We start from the raw sequence: 10096 nt of genomic DNA, 5'->3' as shown, positions 1-10096 counted from the left end.
TTATACTCATAATTAAATATTCGATTTGAACAAAAAATAATGATTTAATTTTTTTAAATTAAAAAAACTAACCATGATATATGCAAAACTTCTTTTATACCACGGTATAATGTTTCAGACAACGGTGGTTTGATTTAAAATTTTTCTTTCTCTCTAATTTTTTTAAATAATTTAAACTTTTAAAATTATAATATTTTTAATTTAAATTAACAATTTAATTTAAATTTAATTTGATAAATTTTTTTAAAAAAATACTTGTACTTTTTAAAAATTCAAACTCGTTGTGTAACTTAAATCAATAACGTCTCCTTTGATGTTAGTCTATAGATTCAACCACTTGAACTTATTCTGATATTACTTCTTGAACTAAACACTAGTTATTAGGTAAAAAGTTATCATTAAAAAAGTTATCATTATTATTGTTATTATTATTATGTGTATAACCTTTGTTTTAGATTACATCTAGAAGTAAATTATATAAAAAAATACCCATATTTATGATGATTAATTTTTAACGTCTCTGTTGTCCTTGCCAATTTGTTCGATATTCTTTTTTGTTCGATATAATTATTATTGAAAATGCTCTTTTTTTTTTATAATCTATTAATCAAAAAGATCATATACTTGTATTTGGAGTTTTTAAAAGAACGAGATACTTCTGAAAGCACCTAAGATAGAGTTTTTTAAAGTTCGCTTATGTTTTTTAAAATTTAAAAGTTTAATATAACTTCATATGTTAACTAATTTTCAAATTTAATACTTACATTTATGTCTATTATAGTATTCTTACATTTTAAAAGCTATTTTATCAAATATAATTATTGTTACTTGTGTTTATTAAAAGTTATTTTTAATTTGATTTACCAAATATTAATACTACAATTTTTAAAAAGCCATCTTTTAAAATTTAACTTTTATAAACTACTTTTAAAAAATAAAAATTTTATCAAACTAAGTCTTAATCTAATAATATTAATGTATTTGTATTCGTATGATTAATTATGAGTACCGTCTAATTAATTTTTAAATTTTTTTTAAAAATGAATTCAAATAATAGATGGTAAGTAATAAAGGAATTCTAATAAAGATATTGTATGGATGGTAAGCATCTTATATTTTAAAAATAAGGTAAAGTATTAAATTGGTCCCCTATGTTTGGGTGTATTTTTGTTTTGGTCTTTAAAGTTTAAAGTATCTTATTTGAATTAAAAAAATTTTTATTTATCATCAATTTAGTCCCACAGTGACGTCAAAGTTAAACAATTAATGAAATATCCTATAGAAACTTTTTTGGATTCAATTAGAACACTTTAAACCTTAAGAACCAAAACAAAAATACACCCAAACATAGGAGAACAATTTAATACTTTACCCTTCAAAATAATAAGTTATCTAATTATTGCTTTTACTATATTAATTTTTCTAAATAATTTAATTTAATCTAATAAAATAAATTTATTGGTAATCATATGATTAATTATGAGTACTCTAATTAATTTTAAAAATTTTTTAACATTATTATTAAAAAAAACGGTGCTAAACTTCTTATAGCATAGCCATCAACAAGATAAAGATTAATAGATTATAAAAAGTATCTTAAATTTTAAGACTTAAAATAATTACAATGATTTTTAGTTTTTTTTTTTATTTTTAAATTTTAATATTTAATATGATCAAAAGTTAAAATATTAAAATTTGTATTCATTACCTTTTTTTAAAAGATATTCATATATCAGAAAAAAATATATAAAAATATTATTATTTTCTAAATATGTGATAAATAAATACCCTAACATTACTACTCTCTACCTTAAATATCAGTTTTCTATCTAATGTTAGCTCAAATAACAATAAAAAGTGGTATTATTGCAATGCCTAACATTTATTTTTCACAAATTATTTCTTTTTAATTGTTAGAGAGACACTCAGACATCACATAAAATGACATGAACAAAGGTACAAAAAAAAAAAAAAAAAATCAAATAAAATAAAACAGTATATGTATATCTTATTTAAAAATAGAACAATGTTAGGGACCAGTAACTTTTGTGATTGGTAGTCATCAAATAGCCATCAATGATGATTTAATGGTGTGAGATTTGTATGAGATTTCATCTAATGACTTCACATTTCTATGCTGGTTACATGCTGGCCAAAATTCAATAAAATTGTTAGTCTCCTAGACTTTTTTTAAAAATAAACAAAATACAAGACAAAACAAATTATTAAAAAATCATAGGAACTATAAACATCTTTTAAATCTTTTAAATGCAAAAGCTCAAAGTGAAAATTTTTGGATATGATTCATTGCAATGAATTGAAGAGTCGAATATTCTTCATCATTAAATTTAAAATAAAAGGGATGTATATTAAATTGTATATCTTGATGGATAATTGTGTTGATATTTATTCTTTACATCAAGCGTTTTTTAAAATATTCAACACATTCACTCAATAAGATATTCGATACCACGGAAAAAACTTAATGTAGAGAATAAGTATCAAAAGTTCTGCCAGATATAGCTGCTTGGTTTTTATCATGGTCGTTATTATTATCATCAAATTTAAAATAAAGGAGCTGAGCCATATCAAATAGTGTATTTTATTGGGTGGATGTGTTAATACTTGCTCTTTATATCAAGTTTTTTCCTTCATGAGGACCAAGTTTATGAATATAAAGAAGAAAATTTGATGTAGAAAACAAATATCAAAGGTCCTATCATTATCGCTACCTTTAGTTTAAATATATATGCATCATAACCTTTAGGGATCATTCATTAGCAGCATGGAAAAGTTAATGTATTTGTCCATTGGGGTTGGTGCAGCACCAGCAGACATGAGCTGAGAATCTTTGATGGTGTGCAGCCTCAAACACATAAGAGTTTGAAAGAAATTTTTGGAGGGACCCAAATTTTATCAAAATACTTTTTTTTTTAAATAATAGGTTTTTTTATATAAAAAAGAAAGTTGCACATAAAAAACATTTTTTAATTTAAAAACTGATTTTTTCATTTTATAAAACTATTTTTTAATTATACAAAATCAATTATAATTTATAAGTTAATTTTGAACATTTTAAAAAATTAATTTATTTTTAAAAAATCTCAAAACTAGTTATTTTTATTGTTATTTCTATTACAATCAAATAATATATTACACTAAAATAAAATTTTAACTTTCTAATAAAATAAAATATGAAAATCCATTAATGTATATAGTGCTAATACTACAATGACATTTAGTTTGCAATGTTGATTTAAAAATAAAATAATGTTAGCATGTGACATTATTACCAGTTATACTACAGTTTTTTATTGTTCGAAAAATAAAATAATATATAAAAATGTATGAGTTCATGAGTATTACACAAATTGATTTTATTAAGTAGAGAATAATTTTTTTAAACAATATGAATAATAGACTCTCTTAAATCTTAATATTAGAACATTCGATCATTGTTAACTGTCCATGAATAAATCCAATCAAAAGAAATAAGTCAAATAATCATCTAATTAAAAATAATAAACATAATCATGTACATATCTATTGAATTGAACATCCACATATCTATTATTAAACCACTCTTCCACCTTAATCTATAATAAAGACGTCTTATGGCCCACAAATTCAACCCAACAGATACACAAATTTAATTATAATTTTAGTCTTTATTTTATCTTATCTTTATGTTTAGCTTATCTTTATTTGCTTTTATCTATCAATCAATATTCAATAAAATTTCTTCATCTTTTTTTTTTCTTTCATTATTCTTTCACAATTTTATTATCTTTACGTACTCTTTATGTACTCTTTCCGTTTTATTATCTATTTGTTCACGTTATTTAGTATTTTCATTATTTTATACTTGTGAATGATAATCGTGAAGGTTGAACACTAATAAGCTTGACCCTGAGAATGCGTCAAATATCGTTGGTGAGTATGAGTGGCCGGTATATCATGTTACACACATGAATGAAGAGATGGTAGAAGAAGCCGTGGTGAGTGGTGGGCAATGAGTGTCTGTGTGAGTGGCCGGTATATCATGTTACACACATGAACAAAGGAAAGATGGGAAGTATTAAACTATTCTTTCACCTTAGTCCATGCCAACAATAAATAAGTCTGGTGGTCCATAAATTCAGCCCAACAAAATACATAAATTCAGTTACAATTTATCTTATCTTTGCGTACTCTTTATGTACTCTTTGCGTTTTTTAGAAGACGTCGTTTATCAAGAACCGGCCATTTATTGGTCCGGTCCAACCGATCAGTTTTTTGTCGATTTTTGAATGGACGGTTATTAACAGCAGATCGGACTGTTTTCATCACCGATTTTCGATTTAACTAACTGGTTTGGTCAAGTTTTCAGAATTATGGTTGCAACATAATAAGTTAGGTTTATATTTATATATAAAGTAGAAGTAGAATAGTGTGTATCATGTAACATACATGGATAAAGATATGTAGTTAAATTATGTAACTTGAACAAAGATATGTAATTAAATCATGCAAGTTACGGGATGATAAATGGGCCAAAATCTGCTGAGTCGGTCCGCGTATCTTATTTCAAGTTAGCAAATATTATGAAGATAAGTTCAAATGTTTAATAGCGAAATTTAAGAAGTTTCACCATAATTTATCTTATCTTTGCGTATTCTTTATGTATTCTTTCTGCTTTATTATGATATCAGAGCTCCTCACAATAAAATTTCTTTAATATTTCTTTTCTTTTATTATTCTTTCACAATTTTATTATCTTTGTGTACTCTTTATGTACTCTTTTCGTTTTATTAGGAAGCAACTTTCATGTATGGTTATCAAACTCAGACCAGTCTAACTGATTTGACCTAAAAATTAGTAAATCAAACTCTAAATCGATCGGAAATGGCAAATGGCAACCATTTCCATGGACTCTTTTAATGACCAATTTTTTATTTTCAGAAGTCATGGACTCACCAAAGTGAGCATTACTTCATTTATACTTCTTAAATTTTATATTTTATTCTTGAATAGTAAATTATTTGCACATTTATTTTGTGCACCACAAGGATAGCAAAACTAGTTTTGAACTAAAATGTAGACATAATGACATAATTATTTTAACATTAGTGCTCATACAATATAATATACTATTAAAAATTCATATTAGTTCAAAGTAACGTTAGTCTGTTACATTGCAGAACATGTAAGTTCTGCCATTATACTAAGCTTTGGTTTAAGCAACTATAGACTAATTGCCTATTAATCTATTTTTCTTTATTTAGGGAATGGTTTAAAAATAACTAACTAGAGTAGGACCTGTGCGGGTATGAACAAAATAACTACATACAATTATTTTCTATGCAAAACTAATTAATGAATATAAATGATCTAGCTTTAAACAAAAAAATTGTATTCGATCTCGTAACAATCACTGAATGACATAGTGCAATAATTTCATTCACCATCAAAATATAAAGAACATAGAATCATAAAACATTATTAAAAACCTCCATGAAAATAACAAAGTATAATATTATTCCCTAAGCAGTCTTCTTTTGAATTTGATTCTGGACGAAACAAATATAACAACAAATAGTATTTGCGTTATTTGCTAGACCAACAATAGTTTATTAAAGAGATGATATATCATATATATTACAGTAATAGAAAGAATAATATTTTCATAAATAAATATATGCAACCATAAACACATAATGTAAGTTATGTTCATCATTAATTACTATAATAAAAAAAATTGTAAAAAAATAGAAGCTAAAAAATTTATCACAAAATAAACAATTCATCTCATCAAATATTTATCATCACATTATGATAATTTATTTGATTATCTGGATAGAGAGTTGAAAACTATCAATTGCACATAGTTTCATCACATCTATTATTAATATTATGTGCTTGTTTGGGCGCCATTATTTTGATAAAAAAAGATCTTTTTTTAATAAAAAAAGATTATTTTTTTATTTTTTAGCGTGTTTGGCAAATTTCTAGTAGTAAAAGTAAAAGCACTAGAAAAATTAAAAAAAGATCTTTTTTTGAGAAGCTGTAATTTACATCTTTTTTAAAAGATCTTTTTCTCTTAAAAAAAAGATGTTTTTCATCTAATAAATAAATAAAAAAATACTTTTATATTGTTATACCCAAACATAATTGATAGATAAAAAAATCTTTTTGCATGAGATACCCAACCATAAAATTACTTTTACTTTTCCATAAGATCTTTTCTTAGAAACTCATCCAAACAAGCTCTATGAATATGCCATTTTCATGTTTGAGAAACAACTAAAATATTTTTTTTTCCTCTTTTACATCCATCCTAAAATAATTCTTTTGAATTTAAAAATTTGCTTCTCTTAATCTCCAATACCAATCAACTTATTCTTTTCATTTTAATAATGAAATATAAGTTTCGACAGTTAATCACATGTCCCAAAAATAAAATAATTATGAAGTATTGATATAAAGCCTTTCTTTGACTCTTCAAATCCAAAAACAGAATAAACGTACAAGTAAAAAGTTTCATAAAAAAGAGGACTAAATAAAAAAGAATTAATTAGTAAAATTAGTTTGCCAAAAATTCCTTTCAATAGTATCCTAAGAAAATTTAGTACTCCTAAGTATAACAATTAATATGAATTATAAACCTTATTTGACATATAGACTAAATCTCTTTTAAAGTTAAAAATAAATAAAGTTGAGGTAAAATAAAATTAAGATGATCAAACTGTATTGTCAATCAACTCCCAAAACTATATGAAGATTGATGATGAATGAAATTATTTCCTCCCACTTCAAGGCCTCTTCTTTCACCATAGCAACTACTTCACTCATCCTCTAAAATAAATAAGAACATTTCAAACCCGTTAACAAACAATAACAACTACTGTCAGAATCTATTTCACAATTGAAAATAAATTACAAAGCTTCATCACCTCTTCATCATTATAATCGTCATTCACCATAGATTTTGACTTATTAGAATCTCCACCCTCATTCTAAAACATTAAGAGCTCAACCATAAAATTAGTATGAATCACAATATAAGAGAGAATAAAAATATTGAGTTAAAGTAATTACCAATTCTTTGTTGTAGGCCCTTATATCGTCCTCATATGCTAGTCAGTTCTCCAGCATTTGCTTGGTATGAAGCTTTTTTTCCTGAAAAATGATAATATAATGAATTAGAGAATAAATCCTAAAACAACAACAAAAAAATTGGAAATAATTGTTATCCGAAGAAAGAAGAATAATAAAAGAATCAGAGAACATGTTTGCTTTGTTCATAGCATCGGACATGGACTTCTATCTGACACCACCAGCTTTTCCAACCTCGGATTTCAAGGAAACATAAGCCGATCAGAACAGTAAACAGCATTGAAAATTTGAAATCTCAGAGAAAAGAAGAAAAATGATAATAAAAATAAATAGAGAACAAAAAAATTTAATTCAAAGAGCTCGATTACATGGTATCGAAAATAGGAAGAGCTTGATTATATATATATTTCATTGGATTTAATGAGTGCATGAAGAATCCAGAACAAAGAGCAACGGTATCGTGTTCTAGTCCTTCGACCCTGCATTCTTGATTATCCTAAACAAAATCCAAATGAAATCTCACCTTGTTTTAACAATAAACACGTGAAAGAATACAACTTGAACATTATTTGGGAAGAGCGGAAATCAGAAAATGGAACCAAGGAATGAGTCGATCAAAAAGTTGAATAAGCAAAGGAAGCAGAAAAATAGAGAATCGTTATTCGAGAATTTTTGCGTTGAGACCGAATTATACTAAACCAAATCCACACCTGTTATACATAAACTTTCTGTGTGCGGAAATTTCAAAGAGAAAGGTGAGGGAATCAAAACTCTCTGGTATGGGAATCTGTCTCAAAACTAATTCGAACGAAAAAATAAAAATAATAAATAAAGCTCGAAGTATACTCCATTAACTATCACCAACTTAAAAGAGAGATCCAAAGAAGAGGAGTTAGTATATATGTACCAGTTTGTTTCTTCTGTGGTTGAGCCTTTTGTGGAACTAAAATTGAACTGAAACTCAAGGTTTGGTTCTGTATTTTTGTGCGAAATCAAAAAGAAGAAGAAACATTATGAGATGGAAAAGGATGAAATGGAAAATGAAAAAATGGGAATTTCAAAAGAGGAAGAGTGAGGAGAAGAATTGAAAAAACAAAAGAGAAAAAAATCATCTTTCATAATTTTATAAGGGGTAAAAATGAATCTCTTCTTTTCAATTCAATTTTAAATTCAAAATTTAAATTTTAAATAACTGAAAGTTAGCAGTATAAAACAAATAGAAAAACACAACTTACTGAAAAGGATGACCCATTGAACAAAATACACAGCTTCTGACAAAATTTGTTGTTTCCTTTGAGAGAATTCAACTACATATTAATATCATTGAAGAAATAGCAATATACTGATATGTTAGTGATGAGTAAAAAAAAAACAAATCAAAGATATAATATCAATGTGTTGACAAAGGAAATTTTCATCCAATAAAAAATGTTGACATAAAGATTCTTCAAGTAGATTATGAATAATGGAAACCACAATTACAAATGATTTGGTAAATTGCAAAAAAAAAAAGGTAAAACAATTAAGAGAATATTATTTGAAAAGAAATACATTACTAACTTGCGTGGAAGCCCATGTTCTCATTATTCATGGAGGCACTAAAATAGTTTCTTCAGATCAATATAAAAAAAAAGTAAAAAAAAAAAGTGTGAAAAAGTAGCAATTGGATAAAAATTCACCTGGATACTGTATAGTATGATATCTTTGAGGGGAGATGAGCGATTTTGCGTTGCGGAAGTAGCATAATATGCTTCACAGAAAAGATCACATAAAGCTGCTGAAAATTACGGAACCCGCAGCTGAATCGTCGGAAAGTGATGAAATAAGGCATGAAGAAGAATGTGAGATATGTCTCCGTATTATGAATCATATTTGAAAAATTTGAAATGAATAAAAAAAGAACATGCAAACCTGGATTGGCTGCCGGTTAGATCTCACCGCTATGTTCTTGTCGCTGCTGCTGTGCTCTCTGCTTTCTTAGTCTCGCTGCATGTGCTCTCTGTGCCTGCCGCTCAATTCGTTCTTTGATCTACTCTCTTCTTCCTCCTCCGTACCAACCACCACCACATTAACAACCACCACGAACTCTATCGTGACCATTGCAACCACCACCACCAAGCCTCCTCCACCACCATAGCGGTCCCACCTCATCCACCGCCATAACCCCTACCACCACCGTTGCTGTCTCTTTAATCACCACGATTCCACTGAACGTTGGAGCCATGAGGTGCGGCGGCATCAACAGTCTTGTGCGTCCATGGATTCTGTTCTCTACCTTCTTCCTTCTTTAATATCAAGCTCGTAATAGAAGAAAGGAAGATTTAGAGAGTTGAAGAATTGGAGAATATGACATATAGGTTAATTTGAATTTCAAAAAATTTTAAATTTCAGGATTTTTTGTGATTTCTGGTCAGTCAAAATTAAGAGCGGGAGAAATAAAGGGAAAAAATTGTTAGAAAGGAAGAATACATTGAAGTATCTTCTAGAAAAAGACTCTAAAGCATAACCAAGCATAAAAAAAGAAGGCATAAAACTATGAAATGAAGCATAACTAAGCATAAAAACAGAAGGCATAAAAATATGAAATGAACCAATTAACTAATGTTTGTGTATGTATGAATCATTGCATGCCATGTGAATGATGATGGATGTTAGAGAATCATTAGAATCAATTTAGATCAATTAGTATCGTTTATATTTATATAGCATATCTGTATATTAATTATAGGATTCTATGCCTTTATTACTTTGATTCATTTAGCATCTATAAATACCCCTTGTATAGTGTACTTTTCATCAGACTAAATATACACAAAACACTTTCTTTAGTTTGGTCTCTTGTTTCTAACATGGTATCAAGAGCTTAGGTTATTCTTTTTTCAGAAACAATTAGTTTCTACCTCCGTTATCTTGTTTCACCGGCAGTACTTTGTTCTCCGTTTTTGACTTCTTCCCGACGCCTTTCTTCGTCACCGCCGCCACCTTCATCTTCTATTTGTTG

This window comes from Arachis ipaensis, chromosome B4 (genome assembly GCF_059453495.1).
Source record: "Arachis ipaensis isolate K30076 ecotype BB chromosome B4, ASM5945349v1, whole genome shotgun sequence".
NCBI classification, from domain to species: Eukaryota; Viridiplantae; Streptophyta; class Magnoliopsida; order Fabales; family Fabaceae; genus Arachis; species Arachis ipaensis.
This window is presented reverse-complemented; position numbering follows the sequence as displayed.